Genomic DNA, 11,818 nt, shown 5'->3' with positions numbered 1-11,818 from the left:
TTCTGATAATGTATTAGTGATTTTTTAAACTACTGTATATAGCTATAAATTATGCCTGTATTCGTACATTAGAGAGATGCAGCACAGTAACCGGCCCTTCCAGACAAATGAGCTCATGCTGCCCAATTATATACATCTGAATAATTAACCTAATAACCCGTATGCCTTCGGAACGTGGAGGGAAACTGAGGTACCCGGAGGAAACCCACACAGTCACAGAGAGCAAGTACAAACTCTTTACAGACAGCGGTGGAATTGAACCTGGGTCACTAGCGCTGTAATTGCATTGTGTTAACCACACTTTACCAATTAACCTAATAACACATACATCTTTGGACCGTAGGGGGAAACCAGAGCACCCAGAGGAAACCCACGTGGTCACAGGGAGAACGTACAAACCAGGGTTGGGTGGCACTGTAGACGCGTTACACTAACCACTACGCTAACAGAAACCAAATTTGAATTTAAAATTTCCTCAGGTACAGTGGATTCTGTTCCAAGAAATTGCTATTCTGTGTCTGGTCTCTGGGCAGAGGAGATGGCGAGGGGACACTTTTAGGAAAGAGGCAATGTTAATCCTGTAGTCACAAATCGTGGGCGAGCTGCCACAATCCTTACTTTTCAGTTGGTTATAGAGCAGTACTGGCTAAAATTCAGGAAGAGTTCTGCAGCTTGAATTGGGAAGAGGGGTAGGTGCAATTCAAAGTGCAGCAAAAGGAAACTGTAACACCCTAAAACTACATCGATAACATGGCACACAGCACAGTTTCAAAGATCAGTATCCAAGGCCCTACAAAAAACTGAAAACCATACAACCTGAATTTTAGTTGTGTTATTTTTCAGGCATTCTTTACTTCCATTTGAAACAACGCTTGTTCCTCATTTATATGTAAATAAAGTGACTCACCTGCCCAGCAGGTATATTTCCTCCTGCATTTACAAATTTAGTGGGGATTTCCAATCAATCCACAATCTCCCCCAACTCTACTTTTTCTCCTTTTTCTCCTTGCCTCTTTCCAGGACTTTGCCTATGAGACGGGTGCAAAAAATTTGCTCTATTGTCTGAACACTTTGACCGTGGAAATCCAACATGATCTGTAAGTTTGCTCTGATAATCAGCTCTTTCACTATTTTTGGGCCTCCAACCAATACAAAATATGTGTGTGTCGAAGAATAAGGAGCATTTAAAGGGAGCAAGTAGGAGGTACACTGCAAAAGAAGGAAAAATAACTGAGATGCAGACTCCATGAGTAAAGTTAAAAAAATACCAAAGGAAAACTCGAAAGAGTCCCATGAATTTTAGTAGATTTAATAATCTAAGCAATGCAAAAGAACTCTCAAAGTTCAGATGAAGGGTTATTGATCTGAAACAGTGATTCAGGTACCCTCTTCACAGTTGCTGTCAGAACTGTTGAGTATTTTCAGTGTAGTGTTTTCATTTCATACCTCCCCCATCCAAGATATTTAACCCCTTTATCTGAATCTATTGTTGAGCTACATATCCAAATCAGCAGGATAGATTTCAAAAGTTGTGACACTATTCTACACCGTACAAATCACAGCTTGGCTCTTTTGCCTATTTTTGATCAATACCTTAGAAAAGAGCATGTTTAAGAGATGGAATTAACTCCAGCCTAATCAGAGGACAATTCACAATGACCAATTAACCTACCAATCGGTATGTCTTTGGACTGTAGGTGGAAACCCACACAGTCACAGGGAGAATGTACAAACTCCCTACAGGGGGCGCCAGAATTGATCTCCGCACCCTGACACCCCTGAGCTGTAATAGTGTCTTACTAATCGCTATGCTACTGTGGTATACAAGGTAATATGGATAAATTGTTCTACTATTACAGATTTAAGTTTGCTGTGGAAAGAGGAGAAAGTGTTGAACAGTTGGGAAAGGCTCCCAGACAGAGTAGTAGAGAAGTATGATCAGGAATCATTTATGGAAAAAGTAGATGCAGCAATGTGACTCAGTAAAAGAATTCTTGTTGATAGAATGATAACCACCTGAGATGATGGTAAGAAAACACAATTTCTGCAGGTTGACAGGTATTTGTTAAGCTTCCTAATGCATTGAGAGTCCTGTGCGGAATATAAAAAAATCTAGAATGCAATCAAGTAAGTTTGTCATGTAGGAAATTCCCCAGGCCATTCATCATTTCACAGCTATTGCAGCAAGGGGGAAAAAAAGCATGAATTTTGGAAATTTGAACTAAAAGGGAAAACATCTGAATGTCATTACAATTGCATGGGAATGGCCATTGATACTTTTTGAATAAAGGTCTTGCATTATTAATGCATTCTTTCCTTTATTAATGCACTTTTTGTTAATAGTAGCCTACTTTATTTTGTCTCAGTACTGATATATTTAGTCTGCTTCTACCAAAATTGTTTCTTTTCTGTTTTCTGTATTGATGCCATAAACCCTGTAGAAGTAATCCTACTAAAGCATCCCTGTTCTTTTGTATGCCATGCTTCTTTTCACAGCTGTTTCAATTATGGTCCTTTCCTGGAAGAGTCACTGCGTACAAAGCAAGAGAGAGAGAAAAGATGTAATCTTATAGATTAAAAAAAACAAAAGTTTGATTCAATGTTAAGCCCCCAGAGCAAGGGAATAACGTGAATAAAAAAAGAATAAAACACAATCCCAAAGAACTGAAATAATTCTCATTATCCTCACTCTGTGAAAAACTCCTTCTGACTTAGATTTATTCAATTCCTACTTTATGCTTTATTTCATTCTGTCTCTAATGAGAGCTAAACTCATATCAAATTATGGTCAGTGCTGTGCCACAATACAAAAGTTGGTCGTCATTCCATCAATACCCTCTCTCTTTCTCACCCATCTCCATTTCCTCTCTGCTCCCACTTTCCTCTTCCTTCGTCACCCCTTTATCTCTCCCCACACATGCTTACATTCTCTCACTTTCCCCCCTCGCTCTCCCAACCCTCACTCTCGCCACTCTCCCAACCCTCACTCTCCCCCCGCTCTCCCAACCCTCACTCTCCCAACCCTTGCTCTCCCCCCCGCTCTCCCAACCCTCATTCTCCCCCCGCTCTCCCAACCCACACTCTCCCTCCCCGCTCTCCCAAACCTCAGTCTCCCAACCCTCACTCTCCCCCCTCGCCCTCCCAACCCTCACTCTCCCTCCCCGTTCTCCCAACCCTCACTCTCCCCCCTCGCTCTCCCAACCCTCGCTCTCCCCCCACTCTCCCAACCCTCGCTCTCCCCCCTCTCTCCCAACCCTCACTCCCCCTCCTCGCTCTCCCAACCCTCACTCTCCCCCCGCTCTCCCAACCCTCACTCCCCCCACTCTCCCAACCCTCGCTCTCCCCCCCACTCTCCCAACCCTCACTCTCCCCCCCCGCTCTCCCAACTCTCACTCTCCACCCCGCTCTCCCAACCCTCGCTCTCCTCCCCCCCGCTCTCCCAACCCTCACTCTCCCCCCCGCTCTCCCAACCCTCACTCTCTCCCCCCGCTCTTCCAACCCTCACTCTCCCCCCCGCTCTCCCAACACTCGCTCTCCCGCCTCGCTCTCCCAACCCTCACTCTCCCCCCCACTCTCCCAAACCTAACTCTCCCCCCCTCGCTCTCCCAACCCTCGCTCTCCCCCCCACTCTCCCAACCCTCACTCTCCCCCCCGCTCTCCCAACTCTCACTCTCCACCCCGCTCTCCCAACCCTCGCTTTCCCCCCACTCTCCCAACCCTCACTTTCCCCCCTCGCTCTCCCAACCCTCACTCTCCTCCCCCCGCTCTCCCAACCCTCACTCTCCCCCCGCTCTCCCAACCCTCACTCTCCCCCCCACTCTCCCAACCCTCACTCTCCCCCCTCGCTCTCCCAACCCTCACTCTCCCCCCCACTCTCCCAAACCTAACTCTCCCCCCTCGCTCTTCCAACCCTCGCTCTCCCCCCCACTCTCCCAACCCTCACTCTCCCCCCCGCTCTCCCAACTCTCACTCTCCACCCCGCTCTCCCAACCCTCGCTCTCCCCCCACTCTCCCAACCCTCACTTTCCCCCCTCGCTCTCCCAACCCTCACTCTCCTCCCCCCCCGCTCTCCCAACCCTCACTCTCCCCCCCACTCTCCCAACCCTCGCTCTCCCCCCTCGCTCTCCCAACCCTCACTCTCCTCCCCCCCGCTCTCCCAACCCTCACTCTCCCCCCCGCTCTCCCAACCCTCACTCTCTCCCCCCGCTCTTCCAACCCTCACTCTCCCCCCCGCTCTCCCAACACTCGCTCTCCCGCCTCGCTCTCCCAACCCTCACTCTCCCCCCCACTCTCCCAAACCTAACTCTCCCCCCCTCGCTCTCCCAACCCTCGCTCTCCCCCCCACTCTCCCAACCCTCACTCTCTCCCCCGCTCTCCCAACTCTCACTCTCCACCCCGCTCTCCCAACCCTCGCACTCCCCCCCACTCTCCCAACCCTCACTTTCCCCCCTCGCTCTCCCAACCCTCACTCTCCTCCCCCCCGCTCTCCCAACCCTCACTTTCCCCCCCGCTCTCCCAACCCTCACTCTCTCCCCCCGCTCTTCCAACCCTCACTCTCCCCCCCGCTCTCCCAACACTCGCTCTCCCGCCTCGCTCTCCCAACCCTCACTCTCCCCCCCACTCTCCCAAACCTAACTCTCCCCCCCTCGCTCTCCCAACCCTCGCTCTCCCCCCCACTCTCCCAACCCTCACTCTCCCCCCCGCTCTCCCAACTCTCACTCTCCACCCCGCTCTCCCAACCCTCGCTTTCCCCCCACTCTCCCAACCCTCACTTTCCCCCCTCGCTCTCCCAACCCTCACTCTCCTCCCCCCGCTCTCCCAACCCTCACTCTCCCCCCGCTCTCCCAACCCTCACTCTCCCCCCCACTCTCCCAACCCTCACTCTCCCCCCTCGCTCTCCCAACCCTCACTCTCCCCCCCACTCTCCCAAACCTAACTCTCCCCCCCTCGCTCTTCCAACCCTCGCTCTCCCCCCCACTCTCCCAACCCTCACTCTCCCCCCCGCTCTCCCAACTCTCACTCTCCACCCCGCTCTCCCAACCCTCGCTCTCCCCCCACTCTCCCAACCCTCACTTTCCCCCCTCGCTCTCCCAACCCTCACTCTCCTCCCCCCCGCTCTCCCAACCCTCACTCTCCCCCCCACTCTCCCAACCCTCACTCTCCCCCCTCGCTCTCCCAACCCTCACTCTCCCCCCCACTCTCCCAAACCTAACTCTCCCCCCCTCGCTCTTCCAACCCTCGCTCTCCCCCCCACTCTCCCAACCCTCACTCTCCCCCCCGCTCTCCCAACTCTCACTCTCCACCCCGCTCTCCCAACCCTCGCTCTCCCCCCACTCTCCCAACCCTCACTTTCCCCCCTCGCTCTCCCAACCCTCACTCTCCTCCCCCCCCGCTCTCCCAACCCTCACTCTCCCCCCCACTCTCCCAACCCTCACTCTCCCCCCTCGCTCTCCCAACCCTCACTCTCCTCCCCCCCGCTCTCCCAACCCTCACTTTCCCCCCCGCTCTCCCAACCCTCACTCTCTCCCCCCGCTCTTCCAACCCTCACTCTCCCCCCCGCTCTCCCAACACTCGCTCTCCCGCCTCGCTCTCCCAACCCTCACTCTCCCCCCCACTCTCCCAAACCTAACTCTCCCCCCCTCGCTCTCCCAACCCTCGCTCTCCCCCCCACTCTCCCAACCCTCACTCTCCCCCCCGCTCTCCCAACTCTCACTCTCCACCCCGCTCTCCCAACCCTCGCTTTCCCCCCACTCTCCCAACCCTCACTTTCCCCCCTCGCTCTCCCAACCCTCACTCTCCTCCCCCCGCTCTCCCAACCCTCACTCTCCCCCCGCTCTCCCAACCCTCACTCTCCCCCCCACTCTCCCAACCCTCACTCTCCCCCCTCGCTCTCCCAACCCTCACTCTCCCCCCCACTCTCCCAAACCTAACTCTCCCCCCCTCGCTCTTCCAACCCTCGCTCTCCCCCCCACTCTCCCAACCCTCACTCTCCCCCCCGCTCTCCCAACTCTCACTCTCCACCCCGCTCTCCCAACCCTCGCTCTCCCCCCACACTCCCCACCCTCACTTTCCCCCCTCGCTCTCCCAACCCTCACTCTCCTCCCCCCCGCTCTCCCAACCCTCACTCTCCCCCCCACTCTCCCAACCCTCACTCTCCCCCCTCGCTCTCCCAACCCTCACTCTCCTCCCCCCCGCTCTCCCAACCCTCACTCTCCCCCCCGCTCTCCCAACCCTCACTCTCCCCCCCGCTCTCCCAACACTCGCTCTCCCGCCTCGCTCTCCCAACCCTCACTCTCCCCCCCACTCTCCCAAACCTAACTCTCCCCCCCTCGCTCTCCCAACCCTCGCTCTCCCCCCCACTCTCCCAACCCTCACTCTCTCCCCCGCTCTCCCAACTCTCACTCTCCACCCCGCTCTCCCAACCCTCGCTTTCCCCCCACTCTCCCAACCCTCACTTTCCCCCCTCGCTCTCCCAACCCTCACTCTCCTCCCCCCGCTCTCCCAACCCTCACTCTCCCCCCGCTCTCCCAACCCTCACTCTCCCCCCCACTCTCCCAACCCTCACTCTCCCCCTCGCTCTCCCAACCCTCGCTCTCCCCCCCACTCTCCCAACCCTCACTCTCCCCCCCGCTCTCCCAACTCTCACTCTCCACCCCGCTCTCCCAACCCTCACTTTCCCCCCACTCTCCCAACCCTCGCTCTCCCCCCCCCACTCTCCCAACCCTCACTCTCCCCCCGGCTCTCCCAACCCTCACTCTCCCCCCCACTCTCCCAACCCTCGCTCTCCCTCCCCCCACTCTCCCAACCCTCGCTCTCCCCCCCCCCACTCTCCCAACCCTCACTCTCGCCCCGCTCTCCCAACTCTCACTCTCCCCCCCACTCTCCCAACCCTCACTCTACCCTTCTCTCAACCACATAACTGCATATAAGACTCTGCAAATTAGTAGCAAGCTTTGAACTTAACATTATTCTGTTAATTTGTAATTCATGATGAACCAGCTCTTCCCAAAGCATTTTCAAGATGTTCTGTTGTTATTATCAATTATACTATGAAATGGCAATACACTCAGCCATCTAAGCCATTCCTTCAAAAAAGTATACAACTTGTGCTTCATGGACTGCACACTATCTAGTGAGGAAAATTCTGCATAGCTACCTTTTATCAGGCAGTAGTAATCAGTAAGCTCACTTTTGACCTTGATCAAAATTATTCATTTGTCATCAGCATTTCTCCTTGTTGAAAATTAACCCCTGCAAGATGTTTCTATTGTGATGATAACTGGCATCACAAAGGAACATCAAGATTCCAACTCTCCCAAAAAGCAGAGAAAATCAGATAGGGGATAAGACACTGACCTAATTTCAGCCTAAGCTGTCACAATAAGTAAGCAGCTTTTAAAAGTCCTCAGAACACTTAAAACATTTAGAAGCATTTTTTAAAATCTTTTAAAGCTTTATATTTTTTACAGACAGAAACAAACAAAATTTGCAAGTCATTGGAGAGGTGTGTTTAAAGTTAAATTTTAAAATGTCTATTTAAATTGATGGGCCATGCAGAAAGGTTTATAGAGCTTCAATATTAACAAGACATTGGAAAGTACTTTAAAGTACTTTTAAAAGCCTTCATTAAATTAACAAGCGTAAGGAAATTTTTAAATGCTTTTACAACATAATTAAGTGAATAAGTCATGGGAAAGAGTTTCTCATAACTACCTTAAAATAACAAGCTATTCACAGATGACACGACTAGCTGGTACGATCTCAGATGGTGATGTGGAGGCGTGCAGAAGTGAGATAGATTGAGTGTTTACAACAACACACTCAACATCAACGAGATCAAGGATATGACTGTGGACTTCAGCAAGGGGAAGTTGGGAGGACAAACACCAGTCGTCATTGAGGTGTTAGCAGTTGAAAGCATGAACAGCTTCATGTTCGTGGGTGCAAACATCTCAGAGACTCTATCCTGGGCCCAGTACATTGATACAATCATGATGAAGACACACTACCAGCTCTACTTTGGCAGGAGTTTGAGGAGATTCCGCATGTCATGGAAGACCTTTGTGAATTTCTATCGATGTACAGTGAAAAACATTATGACTGGTTACATCACGACCTGGTATGGTGGCTCCACTGATAAGAATCGCAAAAGGCTATCGAGGGTTGTCGACTCAGCTAGCTCCATCAGAGGTGCAACCCTAGCGTCAGGGACATCTTCAAGAGGTGATGTCTGAGGGAGATGACATCCATCACGAAGGGCCCTTACCATCTGACATACACCCTCTTCTCATTATTATCATCAGGGAGGAGGTACAGAAGCCTGAAGCCCCACGTTCAATAATTCAGAAACAGCCTTTTCTCCTTCCCCATCAGATCACTGAATTGTCCATGAACCCATGAACATACCTCATCATTCTTTTTCTTTCACAAGTTATTTATTTTGTAATTTATGATGATTTTACTTTGCACTGCACGGCTGCTGAAAAGCAACACATTTCATGTCATATAGGACAACGATAATAAAACCCGATCCTGATTCTGAGCCTTACTCTTCTTTGTCATTTTGTCACGCCTACCATCTTCCATTCAAGTCTCCTCCAGTATGACAAATCTTGGCACGTACAGGTCTAGTGCAACATCTTCAGACAATTTTCCTGAAGGAAATTCCTGAAGAAGAGTCTCGGCCTGAAACATTGACTATCCTCTTCATTTCCATAGATGCTACCTGACCCAGTGAGTTCCTCCAGCATCTTGTGTGTGTTGCTTTGGATTTTCAGCATCAGTAGACTTTCTCTTGTTTAGACAATTTTTCTTTCCAAGAATATTAGTTCAAGTCCATGCTGCCTCGATTGTCTCCGTTTTAATTTCAATATCAGAAATATCATCTGATCATTCCATGGATCCCTGGTGAGTTGTCAGAAGCAGGTTTATTATCATGAAGTTTGTTGTTACGCAGCAGCAGTACAGAGCAATACAGTACATAAAAAATATTACTATATATTAGGTTACAATAAGAAATATAAAAAATACAGTCAATAAATAGCACTTAAAGAGAACAAAATAGTGGGGTCATGTTTATGGGGTGAGACCATAACCTGACAGTGGAGGGGAAGAAGCTGTCCGTAAAACTTTGTTGGCAACTTTGAGATTCTTGCATCAAACTCTGGAGGTGTGAAACGCCAAAGTCAGTATCAAAGTTCAAAGTGCATCTATTATCATACTTTATGTAAATTATACAACTTGAGATTCGTCTCCTTACAGGCAGCCACAAAACAAAGAAACCCAAAACAGCCCATAAAAAAAGACCACCAAACACCCAATGTGCAGAGAGAAAAAGAAACAAATCATGCAAACAATAAAAGTAAGCAAATGGCGCTTAGATCAGAAGTGAATCCTCAGACGCAAAGCATTTTGACAGAGAAGTGGAGGTGAAGGCTCCGCCTTCAGAGCAGGTGACAAGGCAGCCCTAACAACAGTGAGGGCCAAACTGTCCTGGGCCATCAGAGAGGCAAAACATGCACACGCCCAGTGAATCCACAGCCACTTCCAGGACAGTGGCGACATGCAGCACAAGGTGAAGTGCATTCAGGATATCACCAACTACAGGACAACATCACCTGCCTGTGCTGGTGATGCCTCCCTCCCAGATGAGTTGAACAATTTCTACGCTCGCTTTGAGGCGGAAAATGACGTGGTGACAAGGAAGACCACCCCTCCTCCCAAAGACCAGGTACAGTGTCTTACCGTGGCCGATGTGAGGAGAACCCTGTGCAGAGTCAACCCACGGAAGGCTGCTGGACCAGACAATATTCCTGGCAGAGTGCTTAGAGGATGTGTAGACCAGCTAGCAGATGTTCTCACTGACATCTCCAACATCTCCCTGAGCAGCACCATCGTTCCAACGTGCTTCACAGCCGCCACCATCATCCCCATGCCGAAGAAGTCTTCAGTGTCCTGCCACAACGGCTACCGTCCCGTTGCACTCACATCCATCATCATGAAGTGTTCGAGAGGCTCGTCATGAGGCACATCAAGACCCTGCTGCCCCCCTCACTGGACCCCCTGCAGTTCGCGGGTCTCATCAGCAAGAACGATGAGTCAGCATACAGAGAGGAGCTGCAGCGGCTAATGGACTGGTGCCGAGCCAACAACCTGTCTCTGAATGTGAGCAAAACAAAAGAGATGGTTGTTGACTTCAGGAGGACACGGAACAACCACTCTCCGCTGAACAGCGACGGCTCCTCCCTAGAGATCGTTAAGAGCACTATATTTCTTGGTGTTCACCTGGCGGAGAATCTCACCTGGTCCCTCAACACCAGCTCCATAGCCAAGAAAGCCCAGCAGCGTCTCTACTTTCTGCAAAGGCTGAGAAAAGTCCATCTCCCAACCCCATCCTCACCACATTCTACAGAGGTTGTATTGAGAGCATCCTGAGCAGCTGCATCACTGCCTGGTTTGGAAATTGCACTGTCTCGGATCGCAAGACCCTGCAGCAGATAGTGAGGTCAGCTGAAGGGATCATCAGGGTCTCTCTTCCCGCCATTACAGACATTTACACCACACGCTGCATCCGCAAAGCTAACGGCATTGTGAAAGACCCCACGCACCCCTCATACAAACTCTTCTCCCTCCTGCCATCTGGCAAAAGGTACCGAAGCATTCAGGCTCTCACGACCGGACTGTGTAACAGTTTCTTCCCCCAAGCCATCAGACTCCTTGATTCCCAGAGTCTAGTCTGACACCGACCTACACACACATACACACACACACACACACACACACACACACTCTCTATTATATTGTAATTTGTCCTTTACTGTGCCTATTGTCTTGTTTATTAATTATTGTACTGTCTTGCACTGTTTTGTGCACTTTATGTAGCCCTGTGTAGGTCTGTAGTTCAGTGTAGTTTTGTGTTGTTTCATGTAGCACCATGGTCCTGGAGGAACGCTGTTTTGTTTTTACTGTGTATTGTACCAGCAGTTATGGTTGAAATGACAATAAAAGCAACTTGACTTGACTTGACTTGATCACATCATTGTCATGATCACTACAAAATTTGGGCCAGTATTCAACAGATGTAACCTACTCTTCATATTACTCCAAGAAAAGATGAAAACATTGTAGCTTACCCACTAATGTTCCAACCAAGATATAATGCCAGTTTTAAAGTTAATTGGTTCAACCTCAAATGCCTTTATGTAGAAGGGCTTATGAATGGAAATCAAAAGCTTCAATCACTTGACTCTGTTAGAGCTTAGCACGTTTGGCAGATAACTTTGGCCACCAGTCTTCAGATCTGAATATGAATTGTGGATTTGATTTTGATGCTGTTCTGAACAACAGGTTCACTGGCTAGGCAGACCAGGAAACAGGCACTTAGTTGATTGCCTGAATATGCAGGCATCCAATCAAAATTCCAGTGCATGGATGCAATAGCGATTAATACGTTTTGGTATGATGGTGAGAAGATTGTAAATGGATATGTTTGACCTGTCCTGAATTTTCTTTGATCTTGAGCATGTAAAATGTGTGTAGTGCTGGGCATAGACAGACCTTGCACCTGAAAGCATTGTTTTGTCAAATAAAGAAGTTGCTTCATTTCTACCAGTACTTTTCTCCAGTGACTTCATTCATGCAACAACAGACTCATTAAAGGCCTATAACTTAAACCTATCGCTTTAACTTTATACTTTAGATTTAGACTTAGATTTAGATTTAGATTTAAATTATGAGGACACTCAGTCCTTGTTTATTGTCATTTAGAAATGTATGCATTAAAAAATGATACAACATTCCTCCAGTATGGTATCACAAG

Source organism: Mobula hypostoma, chromosome 10 (assembly GCF_963921235.1).
Source record: "Mobula hypostoma chromosome 10, sMobHyp1.1, whole genome shotgun sequence".
Classification (NCBI taxonomy): Eukaryota; Metazoa; Chordata; class Chondrichthyes; order Myliobatiformes; family Myliobatidae; genus Mobula; species Mobula hypostoma.
The sequence above is the reverse complement of the archived record's forward strand: the minus strand, read 5'-3'. Positions refer to the sequence as shown.